This window comes from Leptopilina boulardi, unplaced genomic scaffold (assembly GCF_019393585.1).
Source record: "Leptopilina boulardi isolate dan_hultmark-lab unplaced genomic scaffold, ZJU_Lbou_2.1 LbouV2_325, whole genome shotgun sequence".
Classification (NCBI taxonomy): domain Eukaryota; kingdom Metazoa; phylum Arthropoda; class Insecta; order Hymenoptera; family Figitidae; genus Leptopilina; species Leptopilina boulardi.
The window spans coordinates 89,863-112,734 of NW_026137891.1; the positions used below are offsets into that span (position 1 = coordinate 89,863).

The window sequence follows — 22,872 nt, forward strand, 5'->3', positions numbered from 1 at the left end:
CCCGTTCTCAAATTTATATGTACTCGCGTATACTCAACAGAGAGAGAGAGAGAGAGAGAGAGAGAGAGAGAGAGAGAAAGATGGGAGGGAGGGAATCTATATAGCTATCTTAACCCTTCTCAAACTTCAAACGAAATAATTAAGCCATTCTCTTTAGCTGAGCGGCTAACGAGCACAGCACCAGCGCTGAAACTAGTGCCAATTATCGAAATCCAAATGCTCGGAATATATCCATCTACGCAATGGATTCGTCAATTCACCAGAGAGCTTCATTATTTCAAGGGTTCAAATTCAACGACTCATCATCATCATCAGTTGCGCCATCAAAATCAAAAGTCTAACTGTTTGTATCTAAAATCGTTAAATAGAAAAAAAAAAAAAAAAACACTAAAATCTTTTCAATTTTCATAAATCAATTTAAAAATTAAACTATTTTTAATTTATTTTCTTTTCACTAATTAACATAATTGGATTAAATTTAATTTCCCATTTCTATCAGAAATTTGAAGAATAAATTCGCATTTAAAAATTATTTATTTTCAAAAATTTAGGCCTCTGGCTCCTTATAAATAAGCTGTATATATATATATATATATATATATATATATATATATATATATAGTTTTGCCCGAGCAACACATTACATTTTTAATTAATAACGTGACTTCGGGCGTAAAAGTTTAATGAGACTATGTTCCTTTTCCGGAGAGCTAATTATGATCGTTAAATTTGAATTGCAAGTTAACTTCAAAGCACGAAATTCCAATATCTGATTAAGGTCAAATGAGATTTGCAAAGTTCTGAACCCTCTCGTCTGCTGTGTAACGCAATGCAGAAATGTCTTAACGAGAAGGTATATAGTACCAATATATATATATATATATATATATACAGAGAGTGAGGACCTTTTAAGGAATCCGTATCGATGACGGAAACCTTACAGAGAGAGAGACACAAAGTCTTGAATGTCACTCGTAATTAGCGCTACAACAACACACACACACACATACATATAAGTCGGATAATCCACTAAATATCCAATAAGAAAAAACTCTAATATGGTATTTTTTAAGAATCCTTAAATAATTTTCTGATAAAAAAATTTTTACCATTTAATTTTGTAATACAAATGTATTCTAAGTCTCAAAAAAAAATAATAATCAAGTAATAATTAGTAACTATTCTAAATTAGTAAGGAATATTTCAATTTTAGTAAAAATTACTAAATATTAATAGAAATTAGTTACTTTTAGTAAATGCAACTAAATATTAGGAAAATTACATAAAATAAATAGATAATACTTACACTAATTTAAAAATACCAAATTGATACAAATTTTTATATCAATTTGATATTTTTAAATTAGTGCTTAATATTAGAAAAAATTAGTTACAATTAGAAAAACAGAGTATAATATTAGTAAAAATTACTCAACTAATAATTTTTCCTCTAAATAGGAATTAGTAAAGATTTTTAGTAAAGAGATATTTTCTCTAAATAGGAATTAGTAAAGATTTTCAGTTAAATTTTTTTTCAACTAGGAATTAGTCAATATTTAAACTAATTTGAATTAGGGACATTTTTTTTTTTTGCTGTGAAAAAATTAGAAAAAAGTAAAAATTAGTTACAATTAGAAAAACAGAGTATAATATTAGTAAAAATTACTCAATTAGTAATTTTTAACTAATTGAAATTGGAAAAACTTATTTAATTTTGGAAACAAACGGCTAAATATTAGAAATAGAGGTACTAAATATTAGTAAAAATTACTAAATGCAAAATTAAAAAAATTCTACTTATTAGCAACAAAGTACTGTATAAAAAATTCATAAATGTCAGTAAGAAATTTGTGATTTTTAGTAATTACTAAATATTAGTAATTACTAAATATTAGTAATTGCTAAATATTAGTAATTGCTAAGTATTAATAACTACAATCATAACTAATAGCATATTATTACTAAACTGATATTTAGCGATGGTAATTTTTTATTATTAATAAAGCGAAATTTTAGTAATTTTTTACTAATTCTGATAGTGAAAAAAACTAATAATTATATATTAGTGCTTTTGCTAATTTTTTACTATCATAATTTCTATTTTATATAAAATCATCATTCCAAATGTGAATTAGAAAATTTTTTTTTTATAATTTAAGTCATCGACTTACTTTTTTATTAGAAAATTTTACTAATAAATTTTATTTTATAAATTAGCAAAATCAAAATTTCTCACTAATTTCTTAGTTAACTTTAATTAATTCATAGCAACAAAAAAATGTCCCTAATTCAAATTAGTTAAAATATTGACTAACTCCTAGTGGAAAAAAATTTTAACTGAAAATCTTTACTAATTCCTATTTAGAGAAAATATATTTACTAAAAATCTTTACTAATTCCTATTTAGAGGAAATATTTTAACTAAAATTTTTTTACTAATTCATATTGTAACTATTTCAACTAAAATAGTTTGCCTAAAAATGGAAACTAATTTTTAAATTCTTTGGCTAAACTTTAAATTTTCTTTATTGGCCTTAAATTAATCCAAAAAAAAAAAAATCGCGCAAAAAAAATGTCAACACCACGTTTTCCACGTGGTATCGCAATTTTACCTGGAGCTGTTGTCGAATCATGTGACGCCTTCACGTTAGGGGCAATTTTGATATTTTTCTTCAACAAACAAAGCAGCGTGTATACGTGTATTTTGAAAATAAAAATCCCACTTCACAAATAAAATAACAAACAACAATAACAACAAAACTGAATCAACAACACAATATATATATATATATATATATATATATATATATATATATATATATATTAAAAATTAAAACCAGAAATTTTTTTTTTACACCCACAATTTTTAACTTATTTTTTTATTCACGCACACGTTTCTCTCAATATTTATTTGCATTTAAAAACACAAGAAAATAAGAATCATAATTTTTTGCAAAAAATCAAATAAATTATTATTAATATAATTATTATTATTACTGTAAAAAATTGAAAACTTAAGTTTTATTTATTTTCTTTTTTTTTTGAGAATATACTTTTAACACGAAGTAAAATTTGAGAACCAGCCGCTGCGGCAGTCGGTAGTAAACTGTCGCGTGCGACGACGGCACGCCACCACAGTGATAAACTCACCCCACCAAAAAGATTGTAACCCTCACGATCCCCTCTTTAGCGACACGTCATCCCCACCATAATGTACTTTGAACACCCCTCGAGGGGTATTTCATCCCCTCTTTTATACTCCTCAACCACCACCAGTCGCCATATGGAGATAATTCACCCCACCACTATCACAACCCCTATACAACGCAATTTATACCCCCCTTTCGATCAAGGGTGAAGTTACGCGATTTAAAGCCCAACACACACACACACACACACACACACACACACATTGGAGGGTCAATGCTTTTGATGAAAATACAGAGAAGAAATCGCGCGGGGTAAAGAAAAAAAAAAAACGATTATATGTGCGTTATGAAAATAGTTAATCTGTATAAATAGTAGAGTCCAGCTGTTGCTTCTGGAAAGTCGATCTTTACATTTACATTTAATAGGCTTATTAGCTTTAGAATTGAAAAAGAGGATTATATTTTACGGAATTATAATGAGAGTGGATGAATTTCATTTAAATATATAGTTTTTCATTTCAGTTATAGAAAAATAAATAATTTATATTGGTACAACAATAGTGTATCTCTACTTTTTGTATTTTTATTTAAATTATATTGTAGATAAATAAAATTATTTAACTTCTTGGGAAAATAAAAAAATTATGAAAAAATGTTGTAGTACAAACTAGTAAATGTTAGCAATAAATTATTACAATTGAGAGAAATTTAATAAATATTAGTAGAAGATTAGTAAACATTAGTACCAACTAGTAAATATTAGTAGCAGATTAGTAAACATTAGTAGCAGATTAGTAAACATTAGTAAACATTAGTACCAATTAGTAAATATTAGTAGTAGATTAGCAAACATTGGTACCAACTACTAAATATTAGTAAAAATTATTTAAATATTAGTATCAACCAGTAAATATTAGAAACAGCTTAGTTAACATTAGTACCAACTTGTAAATATTAGTATAACAATTATTTAAATATAAGGAAGAAACTGCTAAATATTATTAACAAATTATACTAAATATTAGCAATGAATTACTATACATATAAATAAATATCTTATTAAATATTAGTAGATAACTAGTAAACATTAGTATCAACTAGTAAATATTAATAAAACCAATCATTATTGGTAACAAACTAGTAAATATTAGTGCAAAATTTAGTAAATATTAGTAGAAAATTAGTTAACATTGCTACCAACTAGTTAATTAGTTATATTAGTTATAGTTATTATTAGTTATATTTTTTTAAATATTAGATAGAAACTACTAAATGTTAATAAGAAATTATACTAAATATTAGTAATAAATTATACTGAATATTAGTAATAAATTATACAAAATATTAGTAATAAATTATACAAAATATTAGTAACAAGTTATACTAAATATTAATAAATTACACTAAATATTAACAATAAATTACTACGTATGAGAAAAAAACTATAAAATATTAGTATCATATATTATAGTATCAAACAAGTAAATATTCGTAAAAATATTGGAAATTAGTAGCAAACTAGTAAATATTAGTAAAAGTATTGGAAATTAGTAGCAAACTAGTAAATATTAGTAAAAGTATTGAAAATTAGTGCAAACTAGTAAATATTAGTAAAAGTATTGAAAATTAGTAGCAAACTAGTAAATAATAGTGCAAAATTTAGTAAAACTATACTGTATATTAGTAACAAACTGATAATTATTTGCAAAAAAAAAATTATTCAATTTTAAAAACTAAATTAAACTTTAAAACAACACTGAACTACTAAATATTAGCATACACTGAAAAAAAGGTTTGGTATTAACAACCAAACATTTGGTTGTTATTTTAGCAACTAAAATTTTTTTTTATTCAATCAACAAAATTTTGGTTGTCCCAATCAAACTTTATAGTTAGGACAACAAAAATCCTTTTTTTCTAATTTTAGTTGTGTCAAACAAATTTTGATTGAGACAATTAAAATTTTGTTGATTCAACAAAAAAACAATTTGGTTGCTTAAATACCAAACCAAACGTTTGTTTGTCAATACCAAACCCTTTTTTCAGTGTAACAATTTATTAAATCATTGTATAAAATTCACTATAGATGTTGATAAAAAAAAAAAATTACTAAATATTGTAAGAAACATTTAATTTTTATTTAATTTATTAAATAAATAAATTATAAAATTAAAAAAAAAAATTCTACATTTGTAACAAGTTACTAAATATTTAAAACAAAAAACCTAATTACTAGTAGTTAACAATACTAAACAGTAGTAAATTACTAAGACAAAATATATTAAACAAAGTTTAAAAAAAAAAAAACGTGAAAAGATGGAGATAAATTTAATTGGGCAGAATTTTTCACCCCTCTATGAAAAATAATAAGACAATTACAATAACAATAACAATAATAATAATTAAATATTGTTAATAATAATATTAAGACATATTATCTAAACAATCATTATGTTACAAAACAATAAGTATTAAAATACTACAAAAATAAAAGAAAAAAAAGAAAAATTCTCATGAAAATAAATTAAATCCCCCCACCTCTCTCTCTCTCTCATCATAGAACCAAAAAAGAAAAAAAAATAGAGAATACAGAGTAAATTAAGAAAGCGCAAGTGAAGTCATGAGCCAAATCGACTTGTTCCGGAAGTTGAAATAGCTACAGACGAGCGCTCTTAACGTTGTGGATTTAACCCCCTTTATTCCCCCATCCCTTCTCTCATTCTCTGTTTCTCTCTCTCTCCCTCTTTCTACCGAACCGTCAAACTTCTCCAACCTGTGCAAGAGAGGGGTAATATCCCCACTTGTCTGCAAATTTTACCCCACCAAAGTGTACCGACTATCCCTGTGTGCAAGGCCACACCTCCCATTACAAAAATTACACTGGCCGCTGATTTAGTGTTGCGTAGGGGGGTTCTTGGGGTAAAACAGAAGCGTTGGGGGGAGGGGAGAGAGAGAGAGAGAGAGAGAGAGAGAGAGAGAGAGAGAGAGAGAGAGAGAGAGAGAGAGAGAGAGAGAGAGAGAGAGAGAGAGAGAGAGAGAGAGAGAGAGAGAGAGAGAGAGAGAGAGAGAGAGAGAGAGAGAGAGAGAGAGAGAGAGAGAGAGAGAGAGAGAGAGAGAGAGTTGCGCTACAGAGGGTGACCCTAGGGTGGGAACTAAGTAATGAAAGGGTTGCCCGCCGTGTTCGAGAATCACGGAATCATTCACCAGATTAAATTAGAAAGGCTACGACCTTTTTTTCTACCCCCCCCCACCCCCTTCATCGTTTCGTTTGGCTATATGAGCCCGTTAGGTAGAAGAGGTCCGCGAAATGGATTAGGCCGTACACTCACAGCCACCTTTATCGATGGCCTCTTTTAATTACTAAGTGATTTACGGAAAGGCACTGATTAAATGGGAGGAAATGGCGGTGGCGTGTTCTGCTTCACTTATTTCATTTAAAAAAAAAAAAAAACAAAAAGAAAAAAAATTATGTTTTTTCTTTCCCTTTGACACACAAATGTCACAATTTTCATATTGACACACACACACACATATTTGCTTTAAATTTAATTAATACTACGTTTTTGAATTTAATCACTTTCTTTTATTGCTGAGAAATAGTAATTTAATTATTTTCATTATTTTATGTTTTTTATTATTATTTTTTTTTATTATTTATTTATTATTTTATTATATTTATTATCTGTTTATTATTTTTTATTATCTTTACTAATACTAATAAAAACGCTACGTAGTTATTATTTTTTAGAGTTTAAAAAATTATTATATTTTTTAATTATATTCTAATTTCTTTAATTTAGTTATATGTAAATTATATTTATACATGTGTAACCTTTAATATTTAAAAGTATTTTTGTACTCTTTTATTTATTCAATAGGTAAAAAATCATAAAATTTTGTTTTTCATTCGCTCCAAATTAATTTCCTTTAATAATTCACTTTTTTTTTTCAATAATTGACAGTATAATTTTAAATATTATATATATATAGCAATTTCATTTTATAATATTTTTAATTTAATTTTATTGAAATTTTATGTTCTTTTTTTTTTATTTTGTAATTTTTTTACTTTTAATCTTTAATTCGACATTTTTAATTTATATATATTTAAATTTTAATTTAACTTTAATTCAACTTTTATTTCTACTTCAAATTAATTTTTAATATTATATAGTTTAATTATAATTTTAATCTTCATTGGTTTCTTTTTATTCTTTAATTTTACATTCATCTACCTATATTTTTATTTTATTGAAATTTGATATTATTTCTTTATTTAAATTTTATTTAATTTCTTTATTAAAATTTTATTTCAATCCTCGTTTCAATCTTTAATTTTGACATTTTAATTTTTATTTCAAATTTTATCAGACAATTTTTCAAGTTGTAATATACATGTTTAATATAATTTTACATAGATTTTAATTTTAAAATTAAAAAATATACAATAATTTAAAATTAATTTGCGTATTTCAAATTTTATTTATTATTATTTAATTATTATTTAATTATTATTTAATTTCTATTAAATAAATAAACAAAAAATTATATAGTCTAAATTTTAATTTTTCTAAAGAAAAACTAATTATTAATTATTTTTAATTTAAAAATAATAAGAAACCAAAAATCCATTTTATAATAACAATTTATAATTTCACTAATTATTAAATTTTACCAAATATAATTAGAATTCTATCTTTTTGCGAAAAATTCAATTTTAATTTAACGACAAAGAAATAATTTTTGAAAAAAAGAAAAATAGAATAAAACTATCATAAAGATAAAAAAAAAAAAATCCGAACCACTTTGCTTTTTCAAATGAAAAAAAGTACTCTCGACGATTGCAAAACTCTCTCTTTCTCTCTCTCTCTCTCTCTCTTTCTTTCTCTCATATTAATTAGAACAATAGAAGAATGTAATAACGATGTATTTTAAATGAAAATAAGTCGACATAGGAAGCCTGGAAGCGCACCCGAATGGGGGAGAACAATTTATGAATTAGTCATGAAGCATTGAGTCGCAAGAGAGAGAAAGAGAGAGAGAGAGAGAGGTGAGTCGATTCTAATGCCTCCACTATTCCAAGGATTGTTGATGGTGCGGGTGGCTTAGCACTCTCGGAGCATGAGCCAGACAAGAGACAGAGAGAGAGAGAGAGAAAGAGAAACAGAGATAGTGAAAGAATAAGGGAAATGGGTTGAATTCAAGGGTGAGAGGCGAAGTGATGGAGGGAGGGAGGGGGGAAGAAAAGGGGGGAGAAGAAAGGGAGGGAGGAGAAGAGAGGTAGAGTACTAATCACTTCTAGGGACTTTAATGGAGGTTTTCTGTACGCCGTCTACTTTGTCCTCGACTTATACTACTCTCCTGCCTTGTTGGAAAGTAGAGTGTCTCGAAGAAAAGACCGACGAAGTATCATTACGCGCATTAAACTAAACGGGCCTCCGATTCTTTTTTTATTTATTTATTCGTATTTCAAAAGATTTTTTTTTCACCCCCTTGTTGTTTTTTTTTTTTTTTTATTTATTATAAATCTCTTTTTTTTTTAAATTTAATAATAAACGATTTTACTGCGATATTTACCAAACTAAATGGGGGGGGGGGTTTAATTATTTTTTTCAATTCATTTTACTTATCTTTTTTTTTTATTCATTTACTATTTTTTGCATTTATTTTTCATTCTTTTATTTATTACTGATTTTTATAATAATTATTTACTGTTATTTACTATTTTTTGCTTATTTACCATTTTTTTTTGTTTAGATAAATAAATAATAAATACCTGATATTTCATTACATCAATTGTCCTATGATCCAGTGTGTATTTTGAAAATCTTCTAGGAGAGAACAATCTGTAACAAATAAAAAATTTAATTTAAAACACAATTTTGCCAATAAAAATATATAATAAAATTATTATTATTATTATTATTACTGTATTGTTAAATAATTTAATTAACCTTAGAAATTATATTTATGACACTTTTTGTTTGCCGACGATTATTATATAAGTGGTGGAAAAAAAAAAAATAGTGGATCATTTTAGAACGAAATGTGTATAAAAATATAAAGTGAACATAGAAGTCAAGTCAAGGGACTTGAGGGTGCTCCTTTCAATCTATCGTAACGTCGCTCGCAAAGTAATAAGTCCGATGGTCGATCGTGATGCTGAGAGAGAAAGATGTAAAAGTATAGAGAGAGAGAGAGGAAAAAGGGGAAGAAAAAGAAAGAAAGAAAATAAAAAAGGAAAAAAGGGGGGGGCAGAGGTTGGTAAGTGAAGGTAAAAGAGAGAAGGAAAGAGGCTAACGTCAGAGAGCATTCTAGCTCGTCCCTTATTCCATCTTGCTCTTATCCTCTCCCGTCATCCTTTCCCGGTCCACTCTCGAGAGTATCCTCCCTTTCGGTCCAGCGTACTATCCCAGTCCACCGACCTCGTACGTCTGATGTCCGATACATCAGCCCCATGCATAATAAATCTCGAGAAAGCTGAGTTCATACGAGTACGAGAGAGAGAGAGAATGGTACACGAAATGGAACTGAAAGGGGGTTTCGCATCCTGCGAATAAAGAGAGAAAGAGAGAGAGAGAGAGATGAAAAGGCTCTCACTACTAAAGTCCCGAAACGAAGGACCAAGCTCTCTTCCTGTTACTTCCTGTGACAGAGAAAACCTTCCAGATATCAATATCAAGAATTGTCCGAGCAGCCAACTTTGCCATCAAATTTTCGTAAATATATTTTCTTGCGTCTCAATATCAAAACCTTTTATATACCACACTTTTGCAATTGGCTTCAGGCTCCGATAAATATTTATTTTCCTATTTATATATATATATATATATATATATATATATTAAAAATCTATAGAAATTATATGGAATCAAATTTTCATTTATTCGCAATTTTTTTTTTTTTGTCGTTTTAATTGGGAAATACCTTGAATATATTTTTTTCCAATTAGAAAATTTTCTATTTTATTGTAAATTTTTGTATAATTATTTAATTTATTTTTCTCAAATAGAAATCTTTATTTGAAACAGCGATAAGTTTCATTGGAATAGAGATTTGTTTCACTGAAACAAAGAAAGTTTTTTCTATTCTAGTGATACGTATCGCTGTTCCAGATAAAAATGCAAAAAATATTATATCGCTAACTAAATTACTATTTAATAAATTGCAACATGAAATAAAACCTCGCGAACTATATCTGCATTTATAGTATAATGATATTCGAAATATTGCCATAGATTTTATGGTAATGCACCATTTTCAGTGAGAGAAAAATCTTTTTTGATATATATATATATATATATATATATATATAATAAGAAAGAAGATGATTTATAAAAGGGATTTTCAATCTCTCAATGCAGAAAAGCCATTACATGCAGCCACTCATAGATTTCGAAATAGAGCCTGGAATCCGATGGCATCGATACTAGCGTGGCACAGATACTAAGAGACTTTCTGGGAAAAGCAGGGTCCATTAGCCAACTCGACTGTCTCCTGAGTCCATTACAAGATGAGCTGCCATCCCCTCTAACTCCCTAACCTCTGACCCGCACCACTCTCACCCATACTCTCTTCACTTACATGCATTTCGCGAGATACATATATATACATACACACACACACAAGCTGTGTTAGATCTATCTTGATACTCTCACCGACAAATATATATAAATACCATCCACTTTAAAAGAATATACGACAATCTGTCATATTTTTTTTTTTTTTTTTTTTTATTGTCCACGTTTTATTTATTTACTTACTTTATTTATTAAACCACTTCCGCAAATTATATTATTTTAAAACACCTTTCTTCGAGTAATCAAAAAATATAAAATATATAAAAGATAAAATATATAAAATATCTTTTAAAATACACTAGAAAGAAATATATTCTAAATAACAATTATATATTCTTAAGTTAAGAATTACCAAATATATTATATATATTATATATAATAAAAAATGACTATAAAGAGAGAACAATACTTTTTTTTTATTTTACTTTCGAAAGATACTTCGTATATATATAAGCTCCGTTTTCTGAAGAGGGTTACATATTAAAAATTTCTTCATATAATAATATAAGAGAGAGAGAGAGAGAGAGTAGACATAAAATGCCGTGATGTAAATTTCTGGAGAAAATTGAAACAAACTATCCTCTGCTATTTTCTATTTAGAGCAAGAAAAATGATATTTTCATAAAAAAATAAACAAAATATAGTTAAAAGTATTATTTATTTAGTCATAATAGTAAAAAAAATATTCTTTTATTTACAGTTCAAATAAACGCGGCTATAATTACTAAAAATAAGAATAAATTGCAAAAATTTTGAATATATTTTTATAGCAAAAGTAAAATATATCTGAAATTTTAACTAACATAACCTAACCTTAGCTAACTTAACCACTTAACTAACAGTATACTAAAGTAGTGTAGGAAAATCTTAACTAACTTATCCTAACCAAACCTTTACTAACTAATCTAACTTAACCAAATGTAACCTAACCTCATTTAACTTAACTCAACCTAACCTTAGTTAACTTAACCTAGTCGAACTTAACCAAGTATAACCTAACCTCAACTACCTAACAATACTTAACCTACTGCAAACTAATCTCAGTTACCTTAACCTAACCCGACTTTAACTAACTTAACCTAATCGAACTTAACCAAATATAACCTAACCTCAGCCAACCTAACCTAAATTAACTTAATTTTACCTAACTTCAACTAACTTAACCTAACATAACCATCTGTATTAGTTTTAAATATTTTAATCGCGCCGATTCATTATTAATTAAATTAGTAACCGTTTTAACTAATTTTTAGTCAAAACTGGCTAATTGTTAGTAGAAAATGACTAATTGTAAATAGAAAATTACTAATTCAGTTCTTAAAGTTTACTAATTGAAATATTATCCTTACTAATTGAAATATTAGCCTTACTAACTGAAATAGTAGCCATACTAACTGAAATAGTAGCCCCACTAAATGAATTAGTAGTTTAATATTAATAGTAGTTACTATTAGTAGTTTTATACTAAAAATTAGTCACTTTTGACTAAAAATTAGTTAAAACTGTTACTAATTAATTTAGCGAACAAATAGGCACAATTAAATTATTTAAAAATAACTAATACAGATTTGCAGAGTAGTTTTATTTTTTTCTCACTTTCATACCAAAAAAAAAAAAAGCAAAATTCATGAGAAGTGGAAGCAAACTCCAAAATTTCTATACCTGATCCTCAAACTTTAAAAATAAGTCAATAAGATAAATAAGGTTTATATTTAAATAAATATTATTTGACTACATATCACACTAAAAGTATTATTGTTTGAAAGATTTTTGTATATACCATTAACACGCTCTACGAGATAAAATGCATATATATACACACACACATATATATATACAAAGAAATGGAAGGCCACTCCGAATACTTAAACTAAGAGCAGAGAGTAGATTCGTGCGACGATCCTTGATTTATTCACTCCGTGAATTTTTTACGAACTCTCTTTCTATTCTGTCTTCTTTGCTCGAGTTGCCATAGTTGCCATCTACTCTGGTCATGCACGAATTCACACATTTCGTCGCGTCAAGTTACTTATACTATGGCTTTTTAAAGGAGCTATGGGGATTGCTCTTGAAAAAAAAAGCTTTTCATTTTATACAACCATGTCGACAAATTTTTTATCACATTTTCCTCGAAAAAAAAATTTTTTTTTTTTTTTTCATTTTTAAACATCAAGTAAATTTTTTTTTTAAGTTTTAAAAATCATATAGTTTAAATTTATTTTTTTATATATAATTTTAAATAATCTTAGGTAGATTTAGATATTTTTGCGTCACGCGGTATATTAAAATAAAATGTTTGAAAAAAAATTTCTAAAGAATCATTATTAATCTTGTTTAATATATATATATATATATATATATATATAAAATGGATTGCGAATGATGAAAATATATTTAATATCGTTGGTTTTTAATTATGGAGTCTCACTTGATTTATTAGATTCCATTCGGGGAGTGTCGACGTCAGTCACAACGAGGATCTGTGCGAGTTCGTACAAATAATTTTGAAAAATGCAATAATAGTGAGTCCGGAACGGTAATAAATAAATTGCTGAGAGCTCGCCTGTACACATCGATAATATGAAGAAGTAGGCAGGCATGTGGAGTGAATGGATATTGCTTAGTGAAGACTGGAGAAACCCCTCTTTCCAATATATTATTGCCCCTAACCTCCCCCCACCCCTTTTTTATCAGCGATATAGTATAGTGAAGGGTTGGAGTTTCTCATGAGTTTTCTCTTTTCAAATGATAATTTCACATCACACAATTTATTATTATTATTAATAATCATAATTTTGATTTATTAATCTTTATCGTTCTAATTTTTTTTTTTTAATTTCATATATAATTAGATTAATTTTCTTCGCAATTTACATTTTACTATTGCGTATTTTTTATTGTAAGTGTAAATGGGAGAAAAAAAAATTAATCTAAATAAATTTACAAGAGGAAAAAAAAATCGAATTTTATTCATGTTAAATGGTTTGAAAATTTTTTTTAATTTAATTGATGAGCACTTATTCATCACTGCGAACTTGGAAGTAAGTAACTTCGTTCAAGCTATATATATATGTATGCAATATATTAGTGCGAGATGCCTGCCCGCACTATTCAGGGCAATAATTGCCTTATTGACATTAATAAAACGAAGTAGAGTACCAATTGTGGTACGTCATCGAGTTATATATGAAAAAAAATTCTCTTAACAAACCTTGACTAGCTGATATATTATTTTTAATACTCTTCACTTGCTAGAAACTAGTTTTTCTGTAACTAAATGTAATTAGAAAAAAAAATCTAATTTGACCTATTCTCAGATAAGGTAATGTAACTAAATCTAACTAAATATGATTTAACTTAACATAACTTAACATATTCTAATCAAACTTAACCAAATGTAGGTTAATTTAAGCTAACTAAACTAACCTAAGCATACTTAACCTAATGCCATACTTAATACCATACATAACCTCAGCTAACTTAACCTAACCTGAGCTAACTTAATACAAACTAACCTATCTATACTTAACTTAATGTAACCTAACCTCAGCTAACTTAACTAACCTAACCATACTTAACCTAATGCCATACTTAATACCATACATAACCTCAGCTAACTTAACCTAACCTGAGCTAACTTAATACAAACTAACCTATCTATACTTAACTTAATGTAACCTAACCTCAGCTAACTTAACTAACCTAACCATACTTAACCTAATGCCATACTTAATACCATACATAACCTCAACTAACGTAACCTAACCTGAGCTAACTTAATACAAACTAACCTATCTATACTTAACCTAATGTAACCTAACCTCAGCTAACTTAACTAACCTAATGTAACCTAACCTCAGCTAACGTAACCTAACCTTAGCTAACTTAATACAAACTAACCTATCTATACTTAACCTAATGTAACCTAACCTCAGCTAACTTAACTAACCTAACTATACTTAACCTAATGTAACCTAACCTCAGCTAACGTAACCTAACCTGAGCTAACTTAATACAAACTAACCTATCTATACTTAACCTAATGTAACCTAACCTCAGCTAACTTAACTAACCTAACTATACTTAACCTAATGTAAATTATCGTTAAATTACTGAAACTAACCTAACTGTACTTAACCTAATGTAAAGTACATAACCTCAACTAACTTAACCTAACCTTGTCTAACCTATTCTAATATAACTTAACTTCAACTAACTCAACTAACTTTATCCATACTTAACCTCAACTAACTTAACTAACATAACTATACTTAAACTAATATAAAGTAACTTTAGCTAACTTAACCTTACCTTATCTAACCTAATATAATTTAACCTAACCTCAGTTAACATAACTAACCTAACCATAATTAACTTAATGTAAACTAACCTCAACTAATTTAAATAACCTAACCATATTTAACCTAATGTTAAACTAACCTCAGCTAAGTTAACTTAACTTAACCTTAACGTTAGTTAACATAATGTAACCTAACTTTAGCAAAACATAACCTAATTTATACAGACGTAATGTAATAAATTACGAGCAACATTAATAAAACGAAAAAAAACTTGTTTAATTCAATATACAAACTCGTTTAGACGAAAGAAACTCTTAATATATAACAATGAACAGAGAGAAGAGAGAAAAAGTAGCGTGAAAAATGACAAACACAAAAGTAGCAGCCAAACCACAATAGAATAAAAAGCCATATAAGAATTCTGTTTTCCTCGCAGAAAAAAAAATATATATATATATATACACTTTTAACGTTATTAACGAGCCAAGCGAATCGGACGTCACGTTTATGAAAGCTCAACGCGGTGTTCACAGTTACCCTCACCCCTCCCCCTCCCCCATTTGATTCTGTGACGGCGCAAAAGGGGAGGAAAGAGTGGTACACTATGGGTGGTTTGGGGGGGGGGGCTGGTTAAAGCAATGGTTTGAGGTTATTGCCTGTTGGGTGATTTATCTAGTAATACTAGCCGACAGGCCACGAGCCAACCCAGCCACGGGCAAGCAGGCTATACCTCTCTCTCTCTCTCTCACCCTCCCCCCCTACCACCTTCTCTACCCCCTTTGGGCAAAACTACCCGCCACCGGTGGAAATTAAAAACTCACTTTATTACACGTCTCATTCTATGCCCTCGCGTTTCTCCGAACTCCCCTTCCGTAACCACCCCACCCCCCTCCCACACCCCTCATCCACCTCGAACCACCATCGTGGACCGACTTAATATGAAGCCGGCCATACCTGATGGAACGAATATTATTAAAGTTCGCCAGCACGCGAAACCCGTGAAATATCGCTGCCACCCACACCTCACCTCTTTTTCACCCACCCCCCTCCCCCCCAACACTCTTTCTCTCTGTCTCATACTCTTTCTGTACTTTTCTCAACCCATACCCTTTTTTTTTTTTTTTTTTTTAAACAGTTCAACCCCTTTCTGAGAGTATGAGTTTCCGTCTTCTTCTATAAGCGTGAAGTAAAGCAAACCTTCCCCGCCCCTCATCAAAGTGTAAAACTACCATCTCTTGGACCTTTATTACTACACGCTTATTTTGCGGTGCATCCACGTAGCTTTTGGAATCAAACAAGCTCTCAGGAAAAATGAGTTGTTGAAAAACGTATAGCTGGGTATATTATATAAATCTCTATATCGTAAAAATTGACTTTTCTTTGCAAAATTAATTTTTTTTTTTAGCGAGGTGAACAAAATAGTTCTTTATTGCTTTTATAATAATAAATATAATATGCGGGGTTTGCATTTAAGCAAATGTTTTCCAACCCGTGCAGAAAATTTCAAAGTGCCCTGGCGGGGCCCACGTCGGGCAGCTTTAAAATCGCCCGTGAAGAAAATTTGACCGGAGCCTGGTCGGGCCCAGACAAGGCACGGCAGGGGCCAGATCTGGCAACCTGTTCTGGACCCAATCGAAATGAAACAGGGAACCCGACCGGAGCCATGCCAATTTGCCCCGATCTCGAATCCTGGTCGGGACCCAACCAGGGCAATGGTATAATTTGCCCGATCTTATAGTAATTGTAATTTTCAATAAATTAAAATTATTTATCTCTAATTGATAAATAAAACAATAAAATTAATCAATATTATTTTATTTTATGAATCAGCAATTTAAAAAAAAAAACACCTTATACACTGTAAAAAAAAGGAGTTGAATTTCAACTCCCTGGGGGATGCTATAAAAGTCCCACCCTTTTGGAGTTGAAGTGAAGAGAGTTAATGTTTTACGAGTTAATTTTATGCCTAGGGAGTCAGTTGTAAGGAGTTAATTTAATAATTAACTCTCTTCTTGAGTTGATTTTCAACTCGAAAAATTTAACTCCTAACTCCCAGTGCTGTTAACTCCCTAATTTTTTTTACAGTGTAAACTGAAAATAAAATAAAAGTTGAAAAAAATTATTTGAATAATTATTTCAGTTTATTCTCTAAATCTGAATTAGTAAAAATGTTTACAAATTTAAATTAGTGACTCACTTTTGGCTTATGAATTAGTAAAATTTTACTCATTATTATAGTAACTTTTACTAAAAATTAGTCAAATTTAAGCGAGGCTCACTTTTTGCTTTAGAATTAGTTAAATTTTACTAATTGTTAGTAAAAATTACAAATAATTAGTATAATTTTTCTAATTAATAAGCAAAAAGCGAGTCACTAATTCAAATTAGTAAACATTTTTACTAATGCAGATTTAGAGAGTAAAAAATGTCATAAAATGCTATAAATATATTTTCACTAGTTTTTTAACAATTTTAAATATGGCAACCAAGCCTGGCCCTTGTCGGGCCCATAGAAATTTACTAACCCGCGGCCAGATCGGTAATTGGGATGAAAAGTGGCAATTTCTGCACGGGCGTATAAAACAGGGAATCCGCTAGGGGCCACAGAAAGAAAGCCCTATTTCAGCCGGATTAAAATCGATTAAAAACCTGGGCCTGGCCAGGGCCTAGTTTGGCCCTGGTCGGGTTCCCTGTTTCAACCAGGTCAGGGCCAGGTTGGCTAATTTCTGCACGGAAATGTTTATTCAGTTGTAAGGGGCAGTTAATAAAATACGTAACGCTTATTTTAGTAATTTCAACCTCCCCCCCCCCCTACTATGTGACGCTCAGTTACATAAATTAGCGCTATTTTTTGACTGACCGCAACAAATAGCTTGACCCCCCCCCTCTGGAAGCGTTACGTATTTTGTGAACAGTGCCTAATTTTATTTATAATTTAAAGCTATATACATAGCTAAATGTGAATTTGTTATAGACATTTTTTTGTCTCTAAAAATTTCGGTTAAATTGATTTATTATGCATGGATATTTGGCATAAATTATAATTCTGTCAAATTTTATTTTTTTTTGCAAAATCAAAAACACGGTTAAATTAATATTGTGCAGAATAATAATTCTGTTAAATAAATATATTTATGAAGCTATCTGACAGCTAAATATTTGCTTAATAGAGTATTTATTTAGTTAAATTTTCATTAGCCAAACTTTGTATCAGCTATAAAATATTTTTGCTGAATAAAATTATGGTCACAAATAAATATTTCGAAATTTTTTTTTTTAAAGCGAAGCAAATATATTTAGCTTAGTCAATCAAAACATTTTAATTAAATGAACAAAATTTATGGCCTAATGAACCAAATATTTGATTAAATTAAACAAACATTTTGTTAAACGAATCAAATATTTGTCTAAACGAATTAAACATTTGATTAAATGAACAAAATATTTGACTAAATGAACGAAATATTTGATTAAATTTACCAAACATTTTGTTAAACGAATCAAACATTTTTTTTTTTTTTTGAACGAATTAAACATTTGATTAAATGAACCAAATATTTGTGTTAATAAATCAAATATTTAATTTAATAATAAAGAGAACCAAACATTTTATTTAGATGAATTAAATGTTTCGTTCAATAAATGAAAACCTTTAATTAAATATATCAACGAACTATATGTTTGGTTCAGTTAATCAAACATTTGATTAAATCAGCCATATATTTGGCTTAGTTAACAAAAAAATTTTAATTAAATGAGCTAAAGAGAAACAAAAAATATAATATAAAAAATTTTCTATTCAATTGTATTAAAATTTAAAACTTAAAAAAAGGTATCTTTCAAATTGAAAAAAAGTAAATATAATTTTTTTACTTTTTCTCAAAATTTAACAAATTACCAGTTATAATTTATTAATATACATTGTTTTAAGAATCCTAATACATATTATACTAGAATTTAAAAAAAAAAAAAAATGAAAATCAAATTTCCAGCAGTTTGTTGCCTCGTAAAACTAATCTCCTAATGCTCTCGAGTGCAGTTTGAGCGACGATAGCGGCGTCGTAACACGATTTGGGGGAAGGGGGGGGGGGTTTGTTCGTTTATATTACACTAAGCGCCCGCGGGATCCAGGACACACCGAATATATATATATATATATATATATATATATATATATATACTGAAAAAAATATCGAATAAGAGTGAAAATTTCAAGAGTGAGACAAACGAAAAAAAATGATAAAATAAGAGGAGATAAAAGATATAATCCAGATGTCCTGAGTTTCTAAAGAAGTTCGAGCCCATGGTTGTCAGGCTTCATTCCCCGCGCAAGTAAAGCATGCCCCCCCCCCCCCATATAGTTCATTGGCAGGAAGACTCATGTTAAAACCGCGCTCACTAATCTGTGTCGTCTTCGTTCTCCCTATTAAACCGTGTGAAAGGCACGTTAGATAAAATTTAATTCATGTTTTTTTTTTTTAATGTAGCAATTATATTCAATCCAAAAAAAAAAAAAAAAAAATTTCCCTTATACACACTCATAAAAATAATTTATATTTAAAATTTAAAAATGTTCTTTTCTTCAACTCTACTTTACACTTGAACAAATTTAAAAAAAAAATTTTTTTTTGTTCACAAAAAAATAGAAAGTTACAATATCTATTTATTTTACTGAAAGACTGTTTTAAATTAAACATAAAAATAACTTATATTAAATATAAATATTAATAAATATAAATTATTATTATTATTGACCTATTTAATATTTGTTAATTGACCCTTATTGTAATTATTAATTTAAAATATATTATTATTTATTATTAATTATTACTCATTATTTACAAATAATTTCGGTATTCAAATATAAAATTGGAATTAAAATAATAATAATAATAATAATCAACCGACATTTATTTTGGTAAACATAATTTTTTCCAGACCATTGTAATGTTAAAATCAGTCAAGCATTTTGAATTTGTATAGTAAAATAACTGACCGTTTCTATCCTATGGGAGTATTTTATATATATATATATATATATATATATATATATTCCCTCAAGTTTGCTCGAGGATATATTATTAAAGGCGATGGACATTACCCTGATGTTTAAATTTTACGGTTCCGCCCAGGAAAAACCGTTCATGCGACACGTGTAAATATTGATTCATGGATTTTCTTGTGTGTTCTTTCATGTGTCACTATTTCGACAATAGTTTGTCAAATTTCCGTATAGAGAGAATTTTTTCAAGGAATAATCGCCTCATTATATATTAACAAAAGATATTAATATATATCAATCATTTGACATTTATAAAAAAAAAAGACTGAAAACGATCTTTCAATTTTTTTTTTTTTTTTTAAACAAAATCATACTATATATAATATGTAGCAATTTTCTTAGCCCCTATTATACAAACTCAACGTTTAAAAATGAATAAAATTTAAATTTTTTTTTCAATTTCTTCATATTTCTATTTAAGAATAAAATTAATGTATTTTATCTTTAGAGTTATAAAATATAATATATATTCTTAAAAAGAAAATATTTTTTAATTTAAAAATTATTTAAAATTTTATTCTAAGTTTAAGAATAAAATGCAGACGTATAACATTTTTAAATAGAAGCAAAAAATTATATTCTTAAGATTATCGTGCCTTCGATAAAAAAGCGTAGATGGAAAAAAAAATTTATCTGTAACAGCGATATATTTCTCTAGAATAGCGAAAACTTTTGCTGTTTCAGTGAAACACATCTCTATTTCAATTAAACTTATCGATGTACCAGATGAAGATTTTGTTCATTGCACTGAAAAAAAGGGTTTGGTATTGACAACCAAACGTTTGTTTAGTATTTAAGAAACCAAAATTTTTTTTTATTGAATCAACAAAATTTTAATTGTCTCAATCAAAATTTGTTTGACACAACCAAAATTAGAAGAAAAAAAAAGATTTTTGTTGTCCTAACTAAAGTTTTATTGGGACAACAAAAATTTTGTTGATTCAATAAAAAAAATTTTGATTGCTTAAATACCAACCAAACGTTTAGTTGTTAATACCAAACCCTTTTTTCGCAGTGTGTCCTTTTTTTTTTTAATTAATCAGGTAAATTTTATCAATTCTAGTACATAGTGAATTTTATTTATATAAAATTAATCAAAACTCTTAATTGAAGAGGAAAATATTTTTTTTTTTGACAGTATTCCTTTTAAAATAAAAATAAAATCTTTAAACGAGAATATTCTCGACAATAATAATTTTATTCTATTAATTATAATTATAATAATAATAATAAATATAATTATATTTATTTTATTATTTATAATTATATTTATAATATGATAAAAAAAATTTCAATACTCTTAATCAAAGAAGAAAACGCAATTTATTCTTATTCTTGTATTAAGAGACAAATGTCAAAGATAATACAGAAGAGGAAATTTCCTCTTAATATGAGAATACATACAAACTTAATTCCCCTAAATATTGTCATATGCGATTTTTCTAAATAATAATTCGCGTACATGTGTGTGTGTGTGAGAGTTTTTGAAGTTATTTTTATATTTGAAACGTCAAGTGCAAAGGAATGTTAATGCGAGAGAAGAAGATATTGCATTGGTAACATGCTGCGACGGATTCGTCCAGCACGTGTTCCAGACAGGAGGTCTTAAAAGGTAGATATATATATATATAAAACTCTACTTAATTATCTTCTGGTAGTCCATTAATCCAAACTGAGCCAACTAATAATGCACTGCAGGAGGTATACATATACATATATACAGTTGAGTGTCCCTGACTTAAGGTCAAAGTGTCAACTCGAGGTTTCTTATACTTAATTGAGTTTTTACGTTTCCAAATGGTTCGCTCGATGTTGCTTCAAAAGACCCTCGTTTCTTAATAGAGCATTTGACTTATTATACTCTCTCGATGAAACAACTATGTTTAAAAAAAAAAAGAAACGAAAAAACTTAATTCTGTCTTGTTTTCTTTCTTTGAATCTTAATTTAACAAATTGTTCATTTGTATCATTTATAAAGTTCATCTACACTGGGGAAAGGGGAAATGTTACACAAAAAAAAGTATTTTTATATTAAGAGAAAAATTACTCGATTCTCTCTTTTATCTCAAAAATAGTCGTCTTCAATGCAAAAAAAAAAATGTTTTCTTGTTTTTAAATTGCAAAATAATAAAAATAGTAGTTCCCCACTTTGGAAAGATTCCCCGGAAAGTGCCCCCTGGAGGTTCTATCAGAATTCCGCCGGAACTTCCAACGTTATTCCGTCGGAATTCCATCGGAGTTCCAAAGAATTTCCGATGGGATACCGATGGATTTCCTATGGAATTAGGACTCTAAAAATTTTGAAAAAAATTAATCGGAATTCCGTCGGAGTTGCAAAGAATTTCCGATGGGATTCCGACGGAATTCTGACGAAATTCCGACGGATTCCTCGGAAAGTGCCCTCTGGAGGTTCTATCAGAATTCCGCCGGAACTTCCAACGTAATTCCGTCGGAGTTCCAAAGAATTTCCGATGGATTTCCTACGGAATTAGGACTCTAAAAATTTTGAAAAAAATTAATCGGAATTCCGTCGGAGTTGCAAAGAATTTCCGATGGGATTCCGACGGAATTCTGACGAAATTCCGACGGATTCCTCGGAAAGTGCCCTCTGGAGGTTCTATCAGAATTCCGCCGGAACTTCCGACGGAATTCCGATTAATTTTTTTTCAATATTTTTAGTCCTAATTCCGTCAGAATTCCGTCGGAATCCCATCAGAAATTCTTTGGAACTCCGATGAAATTCCGACGGAATTACGTTGGAAGTTCCGGCGGAATTCTGA

General features: G+C 28.4%; 1 protein-coding gene across 4 annotated transcripts in view; it reads right to left on the reverse strand.

Moving 5' to 3' along the window:
• LOC127284818 (LIM domain only protein 3-like) overlaps positions 1–22,872 on the reverse strand; it is a 127,089-nt gene that overhangs the window by 33,152 nt on the left and 71,065 nt on the right. For 2 of the 4 annotated variants that reach the window (XM_051310517.1, XM_051310515.1), the window contains one exon: positions 8,926–8,995. The gene's annotated coding sequence lies outside the window, so the exon portion shown is untranslated. Of the gene's footprint in view, positions 1–2,612; positions 2,810–8,925; positions 8,998–22,872 lie in introns of those variants that run through there. The other 2 variants (XM_051310516.1, XM_051310518.1) reach the window with 2 other exon arrangements.